The sequence below is a fragment of the Canis lupus genome, chromosome 17 (genome assembly GCF_003254725.2).
Source record: "Canis lupus dingo isolate Sandy chromosome 17, ASM325472v2, whole genome shotgun sequence".
Taxonomy (NCBI): Eukaryota; Metazoa; Chordata; class Mammalia; order Carnivora; family Canidae; genus Canis; species Canis lupus.
Genome location: NC_064259.1, coordinates 3758539 through 3781691, shown reverse-complemented (window position 1 = coordinate 3781691; position 23153 = coordinate 3758539). Strand labels below are relative to the sequence as shown.

The 23153-nt window shown below is 55.2% G+C and overlaps 1 long non-coding RNA gene across 2 annotated transcripts in view; it reads right to left on the bottom strand.

Moving 5' to 3' along the window:
* LOC112664895 (uncharacterized) overlaps positions 1-22943 on the bottom strand; it is a 56319-nt gene extending 33376 nt beyond the window's left edge. For both annotated transcript variants that reach the window (XR_007403118.1, XR_007403119.1), the window contains exon 1: positions 22604-22943. This is a non-coding gene — a long non-coding RNA (uncharacterized LOC112664895). The remainder of the gene's footprint in view (positions 1-22603) is intronic.
* Positions 22944-23153: the final 210 nt, after the last annotated feature.

Below are 23153 nucleotides of genomic sequence, written 5' to 3'. Positions count from 1 at the left end.
TGTTTCCTTCCAAGCAAACATACAGGTTGCATGAGTCAGGTGACCATATTTTCCATTTTAAAATTTTTTTGTGGGGATCCCTGGGTGGCTCAGCGGTTTGGCGCCTGCCTTTGGCCCAGAGCCCTATCCTGGAGTCCCGGGATCGAGTCCCGCATCGGGCTCCCTGCATGGAGCCTGCTTCTCCCTCTGCCTGTGTGTCCGCCTGTCTCTCTCTATCATGAATAAATAAATAAATAAATCTTTAAAAAATAAATAAATAAAAATTAAAATGAATAAAATTTTTTTGTTTCTTTTTTTGAATTCTAATAAACTAATGTATCAGCCCATCCACTGGCCAAAATAGTACCTTCTGCAAAGTACACTCAGATACTTTGGTCTTTGTTTCCCTTATATGTCAATGACAGTGATAAACATTATTTCAAAGTGTGATTATGAGGCAATCAGGAAAGTGCTTATATGAATATTTGGCACACAAAAATGCTCAGAAATCTGTACCTATTAATTGGTATAAAATGCCAATTTTATACCACTCCTGCCTGACGGTCCAGGGTCCAAGGGTGCAGACACATAACGCAGCCACCACCTCGCAGCTCCTCACAGGCCACTAAGGATTGAAAAGCACCTTCAAAAATTTCAAAGTCCCAATTCTGGGATGGGGAAAGAGGTTCCGCATGGGGAGTCCATCTGCTCAAGTTCAACAGACCACGGAGGGCAGAGACAGAGTGGACCCCCAGCCGGACCGCATCTCCTCGGCTTTCATGGTTAACTCTTTACTCATATGACCTCTGGGGGCAGCAATCTAACCTCGGAAATATGAAATAAAGGACAAGCTTGGGGACGGTGGAGGATCCGTGGTTGAGCTTGATGTCGGAGGGCTCAAGTTCTGTGGTGCGTCATCCCATGAGATAATTAACCGTTCCTGGGTGGCCCGGCCACACCCCGAAGTCACGGAGCACAGATGAGCGGGGATGGCGTCCCTGCCCCTGAAGCACTGAGTCTTCTCAGGCCCTCTTACGAGGCATCCTGCTGGGGCTCTGGGCTCACCCCAGATGTACAGACAGAGCCCCTGGGGACGAGGCTGGGGATTCCAGCTCTGCAGGTGCTAACCGTGTATCCCAGAGTTTGAGAAACACCGAGATGAGACCTCAGAGCTCCGCGGGTTAGAAATGTAACACATAAAAAATTTTAAAAAAGGAAAAAAGGAAAAGAAAAAGAAATGTAACACATAAGACTGACCTGGCTATGACATCTGTTCTTTCCCTGAAGGATTATGTGGTGAACACGCACGGTAAACCAGCCCCTGTGCTCTGTGCTGGGAACCCTGGACAACAGGACAGCCAGGGTCTGCCCCTGGTCAGGGACCCACACACATATGGAGCCCCAAGAAAGGCAGGCATAAGTTAGGGGTACCTGGTGTCCCAGGTGGGGGCTTGTGCCAAAGTGAGAAGGGAGTGGACGTCAGAGAAGAAGACTCTGAACGATGCCCACAAGGGCAGGAGTGGCTGGGCCACATCCACGGAGACAAACACCAGCTGGTTACTCATAGGAAAGCTGTGGCCAAGGCTGTCCTGAAAGTTGACCCCCAGCTAGACCTCATCTCCTTGGCTTTGATGGTTAGCTCTTTACTCATATGACCTCTGGGGGCAACAATTTAACCTCAGAAATATTAAATAAAGGACGACTCTGGGGACAGTAGAGGATCTGTGGTCACAGGGCTAGGGTGGAGGAGGGATGAGCACACAGAGCAGTGAGACTAGCCCGTGTGACACTGTCATGGTGGAGACGTGTCATTACGTTATGCATTTGCCCAAACCCATAGAGTTTGCCCGAACACCAAGAGTGAACCATGATGTGAATTATGGACTCTGCATGAAAAAGATGTGTCATTGGGACGCTCGGGTGTCTCCGTGGTTGAGCGTCTGCCTTTGGCTCAGGTCCTGATCCCGGGGTCCTGGGATCGAGTCCTGCAGGGAGCCTGCTTCTCCCTCTGCCTGTGTCTCTCCTTCTCTCTCTCTTTCTGTGTCTCTCATAAATAAATAAATAAATAAATAAATAAATAAATAAATAAATAAAATCTTATAAAAAAAAGAAAGAAAGAAAATGACGCTTCATGGATATGGTCACGGGTTCTAACAAGTGTCCCCCCCCGGGGTGGGGGTGTTGATGATGGGGGAGACTGTGCTGGGGGGGCAGGGGAACGTATGGGATGCCTCTGTACCTTCCCCTCAATCTTGCTGTGAACCCAGAACTGCTCTAAAATAATCCTTTTAACAAAACAGACAAAAATACTAACCATTTCTAAACCACTGATCTTTAAAACGTGCTGTGTGTAAAACTGATAGTATCAGGCATCGGGGTTGGAGAGGCAAAGGGTCCGGCGCTGAGTGGAGGTCAAGATGGGGCCCCGGGGCTTGAGCCGGTCGCCGGGTCTGGCCAAGCGGGAGACACCGCCTCTGCCTCCCGCCAGCTAGTGGCAGGTGTGGGGATGGGGGGCGCTGGGGCGGCTCCTTGGACCGCATGCCCAAGGGGACAGACGTCGGGACCTCCAGGGCGGCACGGCGCTCCTCCTTAACCCTACAAGTTGCTTCTGGGGGGCCAGCGGCCGAGCGCGTGCAGCCGGTGGCCCAGGGCTCAGCTTACGCGAGGGCTGCGATGAAGGTGGCGCCGGGGTCACCCGCACCTGCAGGTGGAGGCCCCGGGATCTGGGTCGGAGACGCTCGGCGGGCCCTGCCCTCGCCCGCCAACAGGGGCGCAAGGCTCCCCATCCATCGGGCTTCCCCGACTGTGCACATCTGCTCCCAGACCTAGCAGGCCGGGGGGCGCAGACCCCTGACCCCAGGGCCGCGCCCAGGGAAGCCGCCCGCCAGCACCTCGGGGTCCAGCCATGCGCCCCGGCCTCCTTGGGCGCCCCTCCCGCCGACCCCCGGACTGTCGGCTCACACTGCCCCGGCCCGCACCGCCCCACCCAGGCCACCCAGGGAAGCCCTCCATCCCCACCCCCACCCCACCCCCATCCGCGGCCACCCAGGGAAACCCCCACCCCCACTCCACACCGCCCCCCACCCCGCTACCCAGGGAAGCCCCCCACTCCCACCCCATCCCTATCCCACCTACGGCCACCCAGGGATGCCCCCTTCCCCCACCCCCACCCTATCCCCACCCGCGGCCACCCGGGGCAGCCCCCACCAGGAGGAGGCGCCCCCACCGGGCCCCCTCCCCCCCCCCCCCCCCCCCCCCCCCCCGCCTGCCCCGCCTGCCCCGCCTGCCCCGCCTGCCCCGCCTTGGTCATCCCAGGCCCGCTGGGAGGGCGGCGGCTTCCCTAGGATCAGGGCAGCACTTCCCTCGTCCCCCCCGCAAAGAGGAGCCTCGGAGAGTCGGGGACGCGTCAGGCTGGTGCGAAGGCTGCGTCCCCGGCATCCACCATCCACCTCCACATGGCGCGGCTTCCTGGGCCGCCCGCCCGGGGTCCTGGCCGAGCCGCAGGGGATGCTGCGGGATGCGGGATGCGGGGGGGGGGGGGGGGGGATGCACTGGGGCTCCGCGGGCCTCCGACACCCCCTACCCTGGGAAGCCTGGGCCCCCAAGCGCCAACCCACCACCTGGCGGCTGGCAGAGCTGCGACCTTGGTCCTGGGAGCCATGGGCAGGAGCCTTAACCCCAGAGGCCACCTGCACGGTGACCTCAGCAGCCCAGGTGTCCTGGGGCCCTCCACAGCCTCACTGGAACAGCGGCACCAAGGGAAGTGGCAGGGCCGAGGGACCAAGGGCAAGTGGGCACCTGCAAGCCAGGACCGCGTTGGTTGCGACTGTGACCTCAGGACGGGACCAGTCCACAGCCACACCGTTAACCCAGATGGAAGACAGACGGGAGCACGGCGGCCGGGCACCCCCGGTGGCACGGGCACAGCGTCCAGGTCCATAAGCTCATCCTCGAGTGTCCTCCCGAGCCCGACCCGGGAGAGACGCCCCACTTGCTCCCTTCACAGGGGAGGGAAAGAAGAAGGGGGAGGGGGTGTTGAGCAGCTGCTGGTGCCAAGCACGGTTCTGGGGACACACAGATTTCCCCATGAGGATCCACAGATTTCTCCCTCTGACGACTAGACGTTATTGCATTTTCCCCAGTGACTTCCTTTGGGTAAAAAATGCAAATTGATGACATAAGCCCAGAGACACTGTGTGACTCGTGCAAGGACCACGGCTAGTAAGCAGCAAACCCGGGACTCCCACAAGGTTGCTCTGGAAACTTTCTTTCCCCCCAAAGGCACCGGCACTGCTGCTCGGGCTTCTCGTGGATTCTGGTCTGAGGACAGGATGCTCCGAGCCTACGGCCTGCTCATTCTTCGGAAGGGAAATAAACCGAAACGACATGGTCCCCTGGGATCCGCCGGGAGGTGGGTCCAAGCTCTGCCCCTTATGGACCCCGTCCTGGTGTGGCCTCTGAGCTCCACCTGCTTCTAGCTCACCTGTGCTAGTGAACCTGCTTTCCTGAACCTCTGTGTGTGTGTGTGTGTGTGTGTGTGTGTGTGTGTGTGTGTGTGTGAATTAACAGACTTTAGGTTTTAGGCTTCTGGAATAATAGAGCAGATATCCTGGAGCATTCCCACACACACTTTCCCTCGCTGTCCCCCGAGTTTTCTGTACTAGGGACATCTTGCATCCGTGTGCCACCTTGGTTACACCTGATGAGCCAACATCCGAACATCGTGATTAGCTAAACTACGAGGTTGACATCATTCTATGGGGTGGCACAGACGTGTGCGATGTATCCGCGTGACAGTATCACACACAATAAATAGTTCCGCTGCCCTCAAAGTGCCCCACGTTCCCGGTGGGCCCATGGCAATCCCCGGCCTCTTCCCTGGCTCCGCAGCTCTGTATATTCCAGAAGGTGATGGACGGGAAGCAGCCTTTCAGATGCGCTGCCTTCGCTCAATAAAGTGCATTTGAAGCGCATCCAACGTCCCCCCATGCCTTTTCGCGGGAAGCCGGGTGCCTCCCAAGCTTCCTCTTCCCACCGCAGGGAGAAATGACTGTCCTTCCTCCCCTGCACCGCAGGCATGCGGAGCCCTCTCTGGTGCTGAGAGGCCTGAGCTGGTCACCGTCTGCGTGTTTCCCCTTGGAAACATTTGAGTCCAGAGCTTCCCACCTTCAGCATGAAAACCTAAGAAAATACCCTGCAAAACTAGATGCTTACCAGATAGGTGGTTTTTTGTTTTTTTGTTTTGTTTTGTTTTGTTTTGTTTTGTTTTACAGCTAAATAAATGAGAAAGGACAGGCCGGAGGGCTGGAGGCAGGGAGACCTGTGGGGCGGCGGGGTAGGGACTGGCAGTATGTTTACTGCAAACCCACGAATGGAGCCGAGCCGTGCTTAGGTCACCAGGCGGGGGTCGCAGGGCCAGGTCAGGACTCTGTTCCATCAGGTGTGCATCTGCCGGGGGGCGGGGGTGGTGGTGATCAGCACAAGGAGTGTGGGGCGCGGCCTGCCAGGGACGGGGTCAAACTGTCTCCAGGACACTCTGCCTTGCTCAGGACAGGTCTGGAGACAGCAGGTGTAGGAGACCTCCGGGTGCTTTTTGAGGAGACGAGAACTTTCCTCCCCCCACACCCACAGGGCTTTCAGTGCCTGTAACGCCTACGAGGGGCCGGGAGAAATAGGTTTCTAATTTCTTATGAGCCGGTCTATAACTGCTGATAGCAACCCAGCAAGGTAGGTGTCCTTGTTTCAATTTCTCAGATGGGAAAACCAAAAGTTCAGAAAGTCAAGAGATTGTCAGACCAGAGGTGGGCGAGCCCGGAGGAGAAGGCCTGTTCCTCAGACCCGTAGACCCCCGTGGTCCTCCCGCCACGTTGCAGCCTCCACCGCAGCCTCCACCAGACTTCATCCCCATTGCAGCGCCGCCACCCCAGCCACTCCCGTCCCCTGGGAAGAGGCCAGTCTCCAAGGAGCCAGTCCGCCCTGGTCACGGGGGTGGACCTGGGCTGGGGAGCAGAGGTCTCCTTGCAACCAGCCCTGTGAGCACCATGTGTCACCAACAAGACAACCTCCTGCTTGAGCTTTTGATCCACAGCTTACTCTGTGCTTATGAGGTGCCACAAACTGGGGTAGGCCCAGGGCCTACAGGGCACGGAAGGGACGGGCGTGCCTGCCCTTGGGAGCATACGGTATATACGGGCTTCATAAAAAAACATAAAGGGCCAAGCAGAGGTCAGGTGATGGGAGGGGCTCCGGTTAAAAATTAAGAGCAGGGCAGGGTGGAGTGTTTGGAGGGAAGCAGGAGCTCCTACCGTAAACAGGGTGGCCGGGCGACGCTATCTATACGGTGACGGGGGGAGAGGGCGAGGCGGAGACCCAGGGGAACTGCCTCTCCCACGGAGGAAGCCACGGCAGCTCCGCCGGGAGGGCACACGGCACACAGGTGAGGAGCGGCCCTCGGGCCCGGGACAGGGGGATGCGCACGTCCATTGCGCTGTGCGCGCCGGGAGGGATCCTGGTGACCAAGTGGATCCCGCGGGGCGGGGACGCCCGTGCGCGATGATCTCCTAGGAAAAGCCACTGCAGGACGTGCACACAAGCCCTTCAAGTGACCCCCTTGCCAGCAGAGCGCCCTGCAGGCCTCGAACTCACAGCCGTGCATTGGGCAGCGGCCCGTCTTCCTTAGAAGACTTTGCAAAATGGTAACTTGGAAACTTTGGCAAAGAGAATTGTTAGCCTTAGTCTCTGTGGATCCTACCCAGTCGTTGCCCAGTGTCTTAGAAACAATCCCACACACGCAGAGAGCAAAGAGTATCCACAGGTGCGCGGTCCCATCCATGAGCACCGCAGGTCAAGGCCGCCGGGTGTCCGGGGCATCCTCTGGCGCGGATGGCACCACCCCCACCGCTGGACACCTGCTCGCAGGGGTGTGCTCTCTCTTCAGGTCACGACTAAGTGCTGCCCCTTCCTGGACCTTCTCCCGGCCCGGCTCTCCTGCGTGGAATGCATTTCTTCCTCTGTTCTATAACTCGTCTCTGGTGTCCGGGCTCTGGCCATGGGCACAGTTCTATTGCACCCCCTTGGTGACCCACATTTGCAGAATGTCACCATGCTCATCTCTGGTGGACAGAACCCTGGCTGGAATGACTTCAGACCTGAAAGGCCTTTAGAGCAGAGGGTGAGACCAAGGGGACAGGGCCGGGAGGACGGGGCCATGAGGACGGGGCCGGGAGGATGGGGCCAGGAGGATGGAGCCGGGAGGACAGGGCTGAGAGGACGGGGTCAAGAGGACGGGGCCGGGAGGATGAGGCCAAGAGGACGGGGGCAGGAGGACAAGACCCAGGAGCATGGGGCCAGGAGCATGGGTCCGGGAGGACAGGACCTGGGAGGACAGGGGCCTGGAGGACAGGACCTGGGAGCACGGGGCCAGGAGCATGGGTCCAGGAGGACAGGACCTGGGAGGACAGGGGCCTGGAGGACAGGACCTGGGAGCACGGGGCCAGGAGGACAGGACCCGGGAGGACAGGGCCAAGAGAACAGGTCCAGGAGGACAGATCCAGGAGGACAAGGGCCAGGAGGATGGGGCCAGGAGGACAGGACCCGGGAGGACAAGGGCCAGAAGGACAGGGACCAGGAGGACAGGGCCAGGAGGACAGGACCCGGGAGGACAGGGGCCGGAAGGACAGGACCTGGGAGGATGGTGCCAGGAGCACGGGGCCAGGAGGACAGGACCCAGGAGGACGGGGCCAAGAGAAAAGGTACAGGAGGACGGATCCACAACGACAGGGGCCAGGACGATGAGGCCAGGAGGACAGGACCCAGGAGGATGGGGCTGACAGGAGAGGGGCTGGGAGGACAGGGCCGGGAGGACAGGAACAAGGAGGCCTGGAAAACCACCCTGGACAGCACCGCACTCCCCACCACCCTCTTGCCCGTGCACCAGCGGCTTCTCCGCCACCCCTGCTTCTGAGAAAATGAGCACAAAGGGGGTACCTGCCCTGTCTCTTCGGTGTGAGGAAGGCAGGAGCGAGTGGGCCAGGGGTGAGGAGAGCTCACCGGGCCCTCCGTCTGCTGCCCGGGCTTGGTGCCGGGTGCCAGGGGCGGCGGGTCAGGCTCCGCTGGGGGGTGAGGACGAACTCCGGCTCCTGTGAGACGTGGGCCCTGCAGAGCCTGGGCTGAACGGCACGGAGGCGCCTCCGTGCCTTGGGAAAGTGACTCCCGCTCTGAGCATCAGGCCCCACGGGTGCCAGTAGGGAAAATACACGGGCCTGCCTCCCAAAGCTTTTGTGCAAACCAGAATACCCACTGGACATAAGGAGCATCTGGAGGGAGGGCGAGAGCTCAGTGACCACTAGCTGCTTCTGTTGCTACTGGTATGACTGGTGTTACCGGTACCACGACCACCACGACCCCACTCCTGTCACGATGACCACTCCTGGCCACCACAAGCCAAGGAGCTGGCATCCAAACTCCCCTCTTCCCCTTTGCCCCAGCCTGTCTCTGCGTGGCTCCCGGCAGCCTCCCCTCCCCCTTGCACATCTCATCAGAATGGCCCTGAGTGGGGAAGAAAAGGAAGACAGAGTCATTCCTCTTCCCCGAGAGCTCCCTACGCCTTGCCAAGAACACGCTCCACCCTTGAGCGCTCCGGTCTCTGGCCTACCTCTGCCTTCGGGACGACCGGGGCGGGAGGAGGACTCTGGGTGACAGGCCCGAGACACACGGACAGGTTCCGCTCATCACCATGGTGAGCGTGCCCTCCCTACGTGGAGATTCAGGTTTTTGGGAAACTTCTCAGCTGCATGTTCCGCTGGGGTCTTCCCAGCTCTCTGACGTCCGTACGAATATTATCACGATCCTTTGGACACTGGTTGGGTTTGTCAAACCGGAAGCGGGCTCACAGGTGGTTGAGGAAACCAAGGCTGACTCCACGACTTGCCCTGGCTCTCGCAGCTGGGAGGACGCCGGGCCAGGCCCCACGCCCAGAATCCCACCTCCTGCCCTTCCGCGTCTGCGGGTGACGTTCAGTCTGTGGGAGGAACGTGGGAATTCAGGCCAACGGGACAGTTACAGAAGGCCACCTCCTTCCCCTCTGCGTCCACGTTGTAGGGAACGACAGGGGCAAAGAGCGTGGGCACCTCAGGCCCACCCACGAAACAAAGAGGCCCAGACACCCCCGTGCTCTCCGGGAAGCTGCCTACGTGATGGTCCCAGGTGCGAGTCTGAACACACGCCCGTGACACATCGGTCTTGTCCTCTTTCCCACACCAACAACAACGGCCCACGATCATTTCAGACAGAAAGCCCTGGATTGTTAATCCACTGGCGACTCAGTGACTCCACGGGGTGACATTCCACGGTCCGCAGGTAGACGTCAAGCAGAGCCCCGGCAAGAGGGGGCTCCCTTTCTTCTTGAAGAAACAAGAAGAGGTCCCTGAAGTCGAGTGACCTCTGCACAAAACATTGCACTTCAAGTCCAGGGGGCGGGTTTTGCTTCAAAGCAGACGCTCCGTGGTCCGAGGGGCTCCCGCTGCACCAGGGCGCCGACGTGTTCTAAGTCTGCGGTCTTAGGTGAGTCACTTAAATTCACCTGCCTGACCTTTCAGTCCGTGGATAACGTCAGTGTCCGGCCCCAGCACCCCACGGGTGTGAGGATCGCAGGTGCAGGTGGGTTAGTACAAGGCCTTGCACACCCTGAGCGCTCAGATGGTGGTCCTGAGGGTTTCAATCCATTCTCTGACTTAAATTCCCAGGCAGATAAAATCCTACGAATGTTTTCAGAAAGGGAACTGAGGTCCAGAGACACGGAACGACCTGCCTAAGGACACGTGGCATGGGACTAAGCGGTCATACCTTGCGTGACCCTGCAATAGAGTCGCGTTTCCCATCTCAGGAAACATCCTATTGAGTAAGCATCTTCCGCAAAGGACCTCTGGCAGCTGGGCGAACCCTCGATTTTGAGCCACGGTTTTATGCTTTTTCAGTGTTATAATTTCACGATCGTCTAATTAAGCAAACCGGTTCATTACCAACAACACCAAGGTGCTAATTCGGTCCCCTGCCTGTGACTTCCTTTCAGGCTTGTTTACCTGGGAATCCATGTGTAACTACAGAAAATCCCCACAGCAAGTGAGAGGAGGCCGGGGGCGGGGAGCCTCCCGTGTAGTATTTCTCCAAACCGGAGTCCAAATCCTCCGGGCCCCCGAGGTTTAATTACCTGCTGTTTCGGGGGTGGCAGCCTGATAGACAGACCCTCCCCACAAGCGCACACATACCCCATGAGGGACCAGGCCGGGGGCGGGGCTGGGGGGCCTGCGAAGCCTGGAGTCTGCATTCAATTTGGAACTTGAAATGGAACTTTCACCTTTTTCAGCAAATTCTGTGTGTTCCAGAGGTTTAACTTTCTCTCCACCCCTTCCAGGCCAAGAAGGAAGAACAATCGCGGTGCTTATTTTAGCCCAGAGTGTGAGCGAGAAACCCCTTTGGAACCTAGCAATTGGTTTTTGTTTTGTGACCAGCTCTCGCCACAAAAGGGGGACCCACCTCCTCCCAAGCATTGAATTAACCCTATGTGAGACGGGCAGAGGATTAAGAAGGTTGGTTCAAGCCCCATTCAGAAGGTCCCGAGGGGGGCTTTTTCAGAGGATTCTTCTGAACAAAGGTTGCCAAACTAAGTAGCTTTTTTTTTGTTGTTGCTTTAGCTCTGGCCTATTGTTACCACGGAAAGCGACCTTTTCCACTTAATTGGGGCTTTAGAATTCCACCTCTATTGTGTTTGTATATAAGAAACACTGCTAAGGGGCCGAGTACGTTTATGAATATAGGCCTTTCTGCACTGGGTGAATCCAAGGTGCGTTAGCTGCGTACGTGCACCTGCCCGTGCAAGTTGCTCTGATAACAAGAATCGTCATAAAATGAGCCGCAGCAATACTTAGCTTCCATGTCTCGTACTCCTGGTAGACGTCGGTGACTCTGGCGGGTCCCCTGAGTACTGTGTCCCTCACGTCACAGCTAACCGTGGGTCACAGACCAGAGCCCGAGACCCCGCAGGAGGGAAGCAGAGCCAGGCCACACCGCCCCGCCGCGCCGCTGGGCCCCAAGATGTCACTGAGGACATTTTTTGGTTCAGCTTAGTCATCCGATCTTCTGTTTTAGGTCTCCAGTGAGATAGGAGGAAAGCCCCCAAAGACTCGAGATTAGCATGTGGGTCTGTCTGTAGACGTGGTTAAAAATGTGACCGTCTCCAAGGGACCGGCGGGGACCGTCCACGGGCGCGTGTGGACTAGTGCAAGGCCACGGGGAGTGGGGAGATCTGAGGAAAACCGGTGTGGCCCAGCTCCCAAAGACATCCCGGTCAAACTGATTTTATGCATTTATTTTCAGACCGCTAAGCCAACCTCAGAGAATAGTGCCAGGTTTCGATTTGGGGCAGGGGGTTCCCAGTGAGAGACAGCTGCGCTCTGCTAATGGTACAAGGCAGATGTGCCAAACTTGGGGGGGCCCTGACACCTCCAGCTCACAGACACAAGGTCTTCCGTGGTGTGCACAGGGCTTTCAAAGCCGGGGAGTCCATCCTCGGTTCCACGCCTCCGGCTTCCTGTGGAACCCTACACCACGAGCCCTCAACAGGTGGCTCTGAACAGGGCAGGTGCTCCCTGCGGCACGGTCCCTGGCCGGCTTCTCTCCTTTGTGCCAGCTGCCTGGCCCAAGGCTACTTGATTCTGCTACCTCTGTGCCAAAGGGACCACGTCTCTCAGGGACCACTTTTCTCTCCTCAGGTGCAGGGTTACAGGAGCCCATCGCCTTCGCCTTTTGGCACAGAAATAATATGCACACCGAGTTCACAAACTGAAGGAGGAGGAGTCTTTAATTCAGTAAGAGGGGCATGGTGCTCAAGGGCATCCAAACACCCATTTTACAAATTCAATGCAAAAAACCAAACAGACAAGCAAATCCATAAAGCATCCAGCTATAGGGCATCAGAGAAGAGTCTAGTCATGATGTTCTGTTTGCCCTAACGAGCACGGACGTTTTATACCTAAAATATCACACAGGATTATAACTAATGGGCCTATGTAGAGATTGTCTTTTGCTGTATTTTTAAATGAAAATGAGAAAAAGAGAGGGGCATCTGGGTGACTCACTTGGTAAAGCATCTGCCTTGGGCTCAGGTCATGATCCCGAAGTCCTGGGATCAAGTCCCGTGTTGGGCTCTCTGCTCTGCGAGGAGTCTGCGTCTCCCTCTCCTCCTCCCCCTGCTTGTGCTCTCTCTCTCTCTCTCTCAGATAAATAAATAAAATCTCACAAAAATAAAGAAAAAGAGAAGGGTGTTCTTACAGAACTTGTCCAGCTACCCAGAAGGGTTTCATCAAAAAAGCCTGGATGGCCTCTCAGTCGAGGGAATCAAGCCTTTGTCTAGGATGGAGGGCTATGAACCCCCACTCTTCCTGGGTCCCCGTTAGTGGCCCACACGATGGCTTGGACATCGAGGGGCTTAATGCATGTTAAGTAATTAATCTAGTATTTGGACAATTAAATTGAATCTGGACATTCTGTGCCATTTTATAGACTGAAATACTCTGTGTTGCAGCCGAAATGCTTCACATGGTCAGAGTGTAGCCTTTTAGCAAAGTCCCCTCTTAGCAAAATGGACACTGGCCACAATGTAAGAAAATGAATGACAGTAAGGTACAAAAAGGGAAATCAGCCCACAAAACCTCTTTGTATCAGTTGAAGGGGAAGCTACAAAAGCCAGTTCAGCTCCCTGGGGACAGCTCGAAATCCTCTCCGGTGTTCTTAGCTTATAGGCGGGTATAACCAGCTTTAGTATCAGAGTCCTAACATTCTCCAGATTGGGTGAAGAATATCTACACTGAGAAACACAGCTATTATAGGGAAATGCACTGATAACGGGGGAAAATAAAAGAAACTGACAATTGACTGAGGGGGAGAAAGGATAAAACATTGAGAAACACTGAAATTAATACGTAAATTCAAAAGATGTGGTCGCCTTGGGATATTTGGAATAGCAGAAAACCTCCCTGCAGAACCCGGAAAATACCCCCAAGCTATATGACAATTTATGATGTTTGCTCTTCTGAAGAAGGAAGAAAGTGATATAATAAAATGAAAAGGATTTCCATACAAATTTGTTAAAACTGTACAATACAGACGCTCAGCTTTCCGGGCAGTTCGCAGCCCCACGCTGACTCATTCGTTCTTGAGTCTCAGACTCCTGACACTGTTCTAGTTTTGCCCTTTGAACATTTTCCTATAAATCTGACAATTGTGTGAGCACAGTGAGGCATGGCAGCCAGCCTCCGCAGCTCACAGCCCTGCACCAGGCGTACAGAGGCGGTCTCTGTGCCCAGCGTCCCCCAGCCACTTACACCATCTGCTTTAACCCTCCATCCTCCCATGTCCCGCTCCATTATTTCTAACAGCATCTACCCTGCCATCCAGGAGCAAAAGCTGAGTGAAGCATCAGGCAGGATACAGAGCATATCTCTTTAAAAATAATAGTGACAGCGGCATACACGCACTTGTTGCATCTGCACAAGGGATGGCACTAAATAAATGGGTGTGGGTGTATTCCAGGGAGACTGGAGTTACAGAGATAAGCAGGGGGTGAAGTGGGCCCGTGGGCTGCAGGTGGCCGACCCTGCTTTAGGGTTTGCTTTTCCATAATGAGGAACTTTCTGAATTGGAGCATGGATCAAGACGAAGTCATTGGATACAGCTCAGAGGGGACTAGCTGGACGTCAGCAGAAGTCCTACGTAGGTTTCCAGGGTGTGCGGCATTTCCTTCCTAAAGGTTGGACAAGTTGCCAGGAGGATACCGGGTCTCAGAAACCACACACAGTAGGACAGAGATGATGAGGCTACTGTACAGATGGTGCAGATGCTGCAGAGGTGGGCAGATGCTGTAGGGACAACTACAGATGCTCAGAGGTGGCGCAGATACTGCAGAGCTGGTGTAGATGCTGCATAGGCGGTGTGGATGCTGTACAGAGGGTGCACATACTGCAGAAGTGGTGCAGATGCTGCAGAGCTGGTGCAGATGCTGCAGAGGTGGTGCAGGTACTCTAGGGGCACTGCAGATGCTGCAGAGGTGATGCAGATGCTGCAGAGGTGATGCAGATGCTGCAGAGCTGGTGTAGACACCACCAAGATGGTGAGGAGCACATAGGTTAGGGGAGGGAGGCATGGCGACAGGCAGTTTCGAGGAGCACACTGAAAGCCTCATGCAGGGTGCAACTGGGAGATTTGATGGCACAGAGGAAGTATGGTGAGCCCAGACTGGGTGGAGAGAGAAATCCTGACAGACAGTGAAGGCATTTCATGCGTTTGGGCCTCCAACTGCAGTGGGATGATAAGGGTCAGCCGCCTAAGCCGGCAGAGGTGCATGAAAACAGCCCAAGGAAGAAAACCGTCACACGTGCGGTGAGACAAAGAATGGCGAAGCCGAGGCGCGAGAAGCAGGGCCAGGCCACAGAGACCTGATCTCCCAAGGAAAGCAGCTGTGACTCTGGGAAGCAGAACCCTCCCCTGTGCTTGACCTGGGGGCCTCCCGCTTGCCACCCAGGCCGCAGCTCCCAGCCAACTGCCCGAGCCCTCGGGTGGGCTTCCTGCACCCACGGGGCTGGGGTCCTTACACAGAGGAAAAAGGGTCATTCCTGCCATGCCCGAGGGCTATTCCTGGAGAGGTGAATCCCCTTAGAAGCTATTCGCTGGGCCTGGCTTCCACCAGAGGGACCCCAGAGACCCACGGGCTCTGGGGCCTTTGATACCCTCCACTCCGCTGACTGCAGGACCAGGCCATCCGGGCATGGGCTCCTCATCCTTTGATCCACTTGGGGATGAGAACATTCTGTGCTATGGCAACAAGGAGGTAGGTCCACCCTCCTAAGGCTGCACATTATAGTCACCTGGAAACTAAAAGTTCATGTTTGTGTAGACCGTTCCCATCAGATCTCTGAGAAAGAGGTGCAGCATCAGTATCCCCCAGGCAATTCCTGTGTCACCATCTATGCCGGATTGCAGCCCATCCATGTCCCGGCCTCCCTGGCAGGCCCCCCACCCTGCCTGTGCCTGGATCAGCTTTACCCAGGAAAGGAGGGGTGGGGGTTGGGGGCTGGCCCAGCTTCCCCAACTTCCACATGCTTTCAAGTCACCCAAGAATCGTACGAGACTGTGGGCTGTGATTCCGTTAAGTCTCAGAGCCTGAGAATCTGCATTTCCATCCAGCTCCTGGGCGATGCCTATCTGCTGGTCTGAGGACCACACTTCCAGTGGCAGTTTTGGGCTGCAGGAGACAGCGCAGCACTCAGATGAGGAGGACGTGCTAAGATGTTTGAGAAGAATGGACCCCTGGGAGCTGGAGAGCCAGGGGGCTTCCTGGAGGAGGTGTGAGCAGGAGGGTGGGGTTGGGCCTGGGAAGAGGAGGAGAGCCTGCGTGGGAGACAACAGAGGGGAGCGAGGCCTCAAACGCTATTCTGATGGCTTTGCCCACCTTCCTTGTCTCCTCCACGCTTATCAGTGTGACCCTCCCTCTAGGCCTGAGAGTCGTGAAACACTGCACGGACGGTTCTGTTTTTACTTCTCATTTCTACTGTTTTGTGCTGCACTTTTTCTTTTTGTTGTTGTTGTTGTTGTTCAGGCTTTTGTGCTTGTGCAGGGTGCACAGGATGGAACATCCTTCTCTTCTTTTCCGCCTAATGAGCAACTACTGGTCCTTCAAAACCCGTCTTAAATTACACATCGTCTCTAGTATCCCCTCACCGCGGACCTCAGGCGACACCACTGGGTCTCGCCCCCACGCTCCCGCAGCTGTCAGCTCTTGGGTTTGTAACAGATCCCTCACTCTGTGGCACGAGTACATTTTAGTGCTTCCGAATTCCCATGGGACGTAAATCTTATGGATTCAGGAAAGAGGTATGTAATTTCTAGGAAAACTAAAGTATTCCTGAAACCATAATTTATTCTGTATTTTTCTTTTTTTGCAACACTGTATTCATGTGGTTTTCAATGAACGTCCAAAATAATACATAGCGAATCTGTTTTCTGTGATTGGGGGTTATATTAAGAGAGACTTTCTGTTAAATATGTATTACAGTAAGCACATGATTTATTACGATGAAGTCATATGATGGGAAAGAGTAGATATTCCAATAACAAGAAAAAATGATCTCCTCCTAATATAAATATTTGATAATAAAAAACGCAAAACAAAGATACAGGAACACAAAATAAATGCCCAATAAAAATCACTTTAAAAATGAAAGACGCGGGATCCCTGGGTGGTGCAGCGGTTTGGCGCCTGCCTTTGGCCCAGGGCGTGATCCTGGAGACCCGGGATTGAATCCCACATCGGGCTCCCGGTGCATGGAGCCTGCTTCTCCCTCTGCCTGTGTCTCTGCCTCTCTCTCTCTCTCTGTCTATCATGAATAAATAAACAAAATCTTTAAAAAAAAAAAAAGAAAGACGCTGTCATGAATATTTAATATTTGAAATTGTCATTCTTAGAATAAAACTTTAAAACAAGCCAAGTATGAATTGCCCTACTCCATAAGCTTGATCTTAGTTACATGACAAATGTTCCAGACATAGAAAAATTTCTTTCACTTAGTGCTGATGTTGTTTGAACTGAGGTGGGATGACCCGAGAGCATCTTCACCTTAGACATGACCACAGCATCTCTCTCTATAAGCTCATATCCTGTTCCAATCCTGAACACACTGCGTCCGCTCATCCTGGGTTTGGCACTGGTGTTGAAATCAATATTGCCGTTGCACAGTCTATGTTTAATGGGTTTCTAATTCTATGACGGAATATTCCACAAAAGCATTTAGGTCGCCCCTTTGAATCTCTTGTAAAATACCGACAAAGAACTAGAGCCTGTGTGGTGGATGCCCACGCACCAAAAACCATGAGCCACAGAGACCCCAGGGCTCATCTTCAAATTCCCCCACTGTGGCCTCGTGCCTGACACGGAGCCCCTGGCTGTAAAGATGACACGCTGTGCTTTCTCTTTGTGGTGCATGCAAATGTTTGTTTTGTATACCAGCAAGTGTCCTCCAACCTTAGATGGTAGAAATGTGTGCAACAGAGAGGATAAATAAACAATGCTGTAGAATTCAGAGGAGGAAGAGACTCTCCGCAGCAGGGAGCAGGACAACGTCAGCTCCCCGAGCACCAGGGCGTGGGCCCCGAGCCCGGAGGAGGAGGGAGGACGTCCAGGTGGAGGCCGGACATTGGGGATCCGGGAAGGGAGGCTAGGTCCGAGTGGGGGGCAGGGGCGGGCAGTAACTCAGGCCGAAGGCCGCCAATCTCAGCGCTGTAATGTTAGGGTCCCCCTCAAACTGTGTCTAACACACAACCTGGTCTCACAGGCCGGCACCCTCCCCTGCCCGGTGCTGGGAGCTACCCTGGAGGAGGTTTGCTAAAATGGACTTCTCACTAACTCAGCCCACGTGGGGGCTCTTAGGTCACCTCCTGGCCTTCCTTGACCTGAGCCCCTCGTGCACCTAGCTGCTTGTTTACAGGTCATCCCGTGGCCGATGGGAGGGGGTCAGAGGACCTAGGCCTGAAGGTTGGGGGGGCGGATATCCCTGCAGCCTCGGGCCCAGGACCAGTCAGATCACAAAGTGCCTGGGCCACACAGTGACAGGATACGTCCACTCTGCACATGAGGGCAATGGCTCACGGATTATTCTGGCAGCAGGTCCCATGCCCCCTGCATGCAAATGCCACAGATGGTTGAGAGCCCATGTAACCTCTCCTGAGCCTTTGTGCACCAGGGATGGAGTATCTGGGCCCCCTGCCTCATTTGTAGAGAAGCAGAGCCCACTCCCTCACTGTGGCCGAGGAGCAACCCACAGGGAGCATTTCTGGGGTTGCAGGCAACCTGAAGAAGGTGGGACTATTGGAAACTGAATATCTTCCACGTGGCCACATTTTTCTTCCAGAGCAAAGTAGAAAAGTGGGGGACTGCGATAAATAAGGTCTTAGGTTTTCATGAGTGTTAAACATTGTAGGGATGGCCTTTGAGACTCCTTGTTCCCTAAACACACCACCGCTCCCCATCCCAGGCTCGGCTCCATTCGCCCACTCCTGTGGCCTCCAGAACAGGTCAGTTCCAGATGCTTCTCCTCCTTCAATTCAGGGGGCCACCCTTTCACGTCTGACCGTCCACCAGAATCCCTGCTTCCATTCCTGACCTGCAAGATCCCTTCTCCCTCAGAAGCCCGTGTGATCTTCCAAACATGAATCAGATCATCACAGCCCAGCCCGGCTCCAAAACTTCCTGGCAGCCCCTCAATTTTACCAAAACCAAACTCCTGATCCACAGTCCCCTCTTTAGGCCAGGCTGGCTGGCCTTCCTTCTACGCCCCCATCCTGACCTACAGAGGCCACCCCAGGACCTTGGCACTGACTCTCGCCTCTCCTCGACCCAGCCTTCACATCTTAAATAGCCTTTCCTGACAGCTTGGTCCAAAATCAACCCCCTGGTCCTTATCAGAGCCCCCCATTTCGATTTCCTGCTCCTTGTTCATCAGCATCTGATACTCTTCATTTTCCTTTGATTCTTTGTTTAATTTTCTGTCCCATGCCCCCGCCGTGGTGGCATACGAGCTCCCCAAGAGCACAGCCCTTACTTATTTTCCACGGTTTTGTTCTCTGTGCTTAGAATAGTGCCTGACCTGGAGCAGGTGTACAACAAACGTCCGTTAGATGAATGAAACGATGGAGGCAGAAGTGAGACTTAGAGCCTTCCGGCACACACGCTGCCCTAGAAAGAGCACGCGTTTGCAAGAGAGCCCCCACCTTTACAAAATTTAGAAAACTCCAGGCTCGCCGCCCCCATTAGATACTGTCTTCTACCAGCCACCCCAGTTGGGCCCCTGCAGGACGCGGCCTTGCTCGGAGCCCATGCAGTCTCTGCAGATTGGGGGAGTTGGGAGGGGGGGTCCTTTTCCTCAGTGAAGATGTGTCTCTGCAACGTTGCAATGTCTCCCCACTCGTTCCCAAAGTCGCAAAACAAAATAATAAATAAATACACAAACAAATCCTTCATTCCCCTAAGAGACGTGAAGGTAAACACCACAGGCAAATGAAACCTCGAGGACCAGGATCAAAGGACCTAGCAACTCGTCTCAGGGCCGCTACAAATCTGGAAAAATTACTCCCTTCTTGCCGTCTTAATTTCCTCACCTATAAAAAGAAGTGATTGATTCTAGGCCAAAGCATTCTAGGTGAATGTGAATGCTCGTGTCTGGGAAGGTCATGCTGCCGTTTAAGTATAGTTCGTAAAAAATTTCAGTGACACGAGACAAGGATGATGGTAAGAAGTCAAGACTTTAAAATATAATATACATATGCTTTAAATTGTGTAGAAAACTTTTCAATTGGGGAAATCATGAATGAGACTTCCTATGTGTACACTGGGGATGACGCATGGCTTTTAGGTTCATCTTTTCCTTTGTTCTCGAAGCCGTGATCATTAGATGCGTCATATTTTCACAGCCCCTTCGCCCCTAAGAAATTGAACTGAAGGAAGCTAAGCAGGTAACTGCTAAGCTCCCTTCTTGCCCTGACAGCCTGTGACGGCCACCTCCAGAGTCAGCGGTGATTGCGGATCGGTGTGGAAGTGCTTCTCAGCACGGCCCGTGTGGGGACAGACCGGACTGGGGGCGGCCCCTCAAACACCGCACTCCCTCCATCCCGGCCACACTGAGGAATGACCTTGAGAGCCATATGGGACCCCCCACTCCAAAAAAAAAAAAAAAAACACTGGGATTTTTCTTAGACTCTGGGGAAGGAGGACTTTCATCTTGGAGCTTACCCATCAGAACTGTTGGAGGAATCAGGGTGCCAGGGTGGCTCAGTCGGTTGGGCATCTGCCTTGGGTTCAGGTCGTGATCCCGGGGTCCTGGGATCCAACCCAGAGTCAGGCTCTCTGCTCAGCGAAGAACCTGCTTCTCCCTCTGCCTCTGACCCTCCCCCTGCCCTGGTCGCTCTCTCACACTGTCTCTGTCTCTCAAATAAACACATTAAAAAAAAAGAAGAAAGGAGAAGAAGGAGAAGGAGAAGGAGGAAGGAGGAGGAAGGAGGAGGGAGGAGGAAGGAGGAGGAAGGAGGAGGAGGAGGAGGAAGGAGGAGGAGGAGGAGGAAGAGGAGGAGGAAGAGGAGGAGGAAGAGGAGGAGGAGGAAGGAGGAGGAGGAGGAGGAGGAGGAGGAGGAGGAGGAGGAGGAGAAGTATCCGAAGTATCATCTGTGCCCCTCACAGGGAATGCTTCTTCATGGAAAAAATCAACCCAGAAAAGAGCAAACGGGCTTGAGAAACAGAAAATTTTTAAAAAACAAGCCAAACATAAACGCCCACTGACTTCTGTGGACTTCACTGAACCCCAGTGTCCAGCTGGCACAGAAGCAAAACCACATTTTGACCCTTCTGGTCTCCTGACCCAACAAATTCCCTTCCTTGTCTAAAACAGTCTGAGATGCATTGGTCCCGGTGCGAAGATTCAGACACACGCGCAGCTTGTCTGCACCCCAGCCTTGTCTTCCCAGGGCGCCCCCCACCCCACACGATGGACCAGCAGGTGCGGGTGCCAGGGCAGCGGCGTGCATGCAGCAGGGCAGGTCAGGCTGGGTGCTGAGCGCACGGGTCCCCCAGGGACCGTCTCTGCGCTGAGGGACTTTGGTTCTGGGGCCGAGGGAGAGCCTTAGGCCTGTCTGCAAACTCCCGGAGCGTGCTTGCAGCGCGCGATCACGTGAGAGCAAAGCCAAGCTGCAAAGGAAACTAGAGAGGATGTGACTTATGTTGCAGAGTGTGTGCAGGTCGGGGTGAGTGCCACCCTGAGCCTCGGCCCGGAGCCCTCTGGGGACAGGGGCCTGCTCGGGGCTGCAGGGTAGCTCTCCCCCGCCCCCCGTACCTGTTGCACTCAGTCTCGGAGGCTGTGGCCCAGGCCCGTGGAGGACCACACACCTCTCGGGGGCCTGGGAGCCTCTTCCAGAGCACAGATGCTCCCTTACTCTGCTGCAGCAGACCAGGGCTCTCCCACCGTGTCCCGGACTTGGGGAGGCACAGCTCCCGCCTCCCAGGTTGGGGTGGGGGGAGGGTGCGAGCCATGATAATACAATTCTCCGTAATAGAAATAAAACAGGCAGCTTTCAGGGTAAGGATGGGCGCCCCAGGATGCTTTTGGGAAGAAACTACGGCTAAACTGAGTCTAACGCAATGAGTAGAGGTCGTATATTCATTTGGCCGGAGTGGGTGCTACAGGCTGAAGGTTCAGCCCAGAGACGGGAGGATGACATTAGGGAACCAGGACGAAAATCTGAGCAGTGAGCACCTGCTGTGTGAAGCATGAAGCTGGAAGTCTCTGGAAAGGAAGCTGGGGTTGGGGGGGTTGGGGGGGCTGGAATCAGCCCAGACGGTCCTCGGAAGAATCCTGAATGTAACCGTGAAGGCACAGAGGAGGAGTTAAAGCGATTTTATCAGGAAAGTGAGTCCTCTTTGCTCTTCGGAGAGTTCGGTTGGAGGCACAATTTGGATGAATCTTCTGGTTTCAGACACCAGAATATTTGCCTCATCATGACCAGGACCTAGAGCCAGAGCCTACCCAGTGGATCGGACATGGGGAGGTGGACCCCAACCCGGGTGTAGGTTATGGTCTTCATAGCCAGTCAGCCCCTGAGACCCATTCGTCCAGACTGTTCCCGAAATGCCCTCATCCCACAGCCCCCGGCTCCCTCCCATCTGCTGTCGGTGCCTCAGACCTGCCAGTGGGGTCTTGCTTCACCCAAAGCTCCCTCAGGCCTCCATGGCCACAGCACCTGCTCCAGCACCCACATTAATCTAATGGTGGTTGGGACCTTAACTCACTCCCGTACCCATCACCGCACAAGACTGTGCCCTGTCCTTTCTAAAATGCTCTGAGAGGCTAACAGCTCCCCTGAGGCTAGAGCTTAGATTTCATGGCTCTTCCAAGTTTGCACCCATATTTTGCTGTCATTTTTTTTCTGTCCCAAACCACGGTCAGTGGGTGGACGGTGTGTAGACATGCTGAGCACCAGACCCCGCGCCGAGGACTCAGGCAACAAAGGTAAACAGGACACAGATTTGTGCCCGGAGCAGCTCAAACCTGTCGCAGCAAGTATTTAACCAGCTTTTCCGAAAAGGGGCCGACCCGCCCCAGGGTCACGCGGCTCCCCCAACACCACACGGCTTCCTGCTCACTGCAGGGCAGCCTCTGAATTTGAACTCAGCTCGCCAGGCGCCCTGACACGCTCCGTGCTCACTAGCCCTGTGTGGATCCGGAGAAGCTGCGAGAAACCACCTCTGGGGACTTGCTAATCAGGCCCCTCTGCTGCTGTCACCCAGGAGCCTCGAGCTCGAATCCCCCACCCGCTCAATGCTCTTGGAAAGCGTCTCCCTGATTTTAGAGGTGGCTTCCTGAACAAAGTGCGCGATCAGCCCACTCGTGCTCCTTGGAAAGAAATTAGGGAAGCGGCAAAAAGCATGCAGCAATCAATCTGTCTGGGAGCAGCACCTCGCCGGGCAGGCAGGCTGCCCCACGCCCACCGCCGAGGCCGGACCCCGGGCAGCAGCGGCCCCGGCTCCCCTCACCTGTGCAGGTTCTCAGCCAGCCGGGCTGCCTTTGTCACAGCAGCGGGCTCCCAGCCGGGGAGGTCCGTGCTCCAACAGGCTTGTCTGTGAAGCAGCCATGCAGCCCCTGTTTCCTCGCGGGAGGCAGTCGTCAAAGCATCCTCCGGGCTGCAGAACGAATCCCCTTTGGGGAATCCTCTTCAGGGCTCCCCGGGGCGCCTGGCACTGCCTGGCACAGCCAGCCACGTCCGAGCTCCAGCCAGACTGCTGACCTGGCACCGGCGCTGTGTGATATAACTGGCTCGCACGGGGAGGCTTTAACTGTCTCGTCCCCAAGCTCAGAGCCCTCGTGTCTCTCTGCGATGCTCCTCCTGCGATGCCACTGCTCCGCCGCCCCGGGCTTCTGTCTGCCAGGGCCCCAGCCTTGCAGGGGCTCACAAACCCAACCCTTGCAAAAGATGCTGCCCAAGGATTCATCATTTTCAGCAGAGTAATTATTAATCCTAGGGCTTCTGTTGAAGTCCTTTTCTTTTGTGAGGCCAATTAAAATGCATTTTCAGCATTAGACATT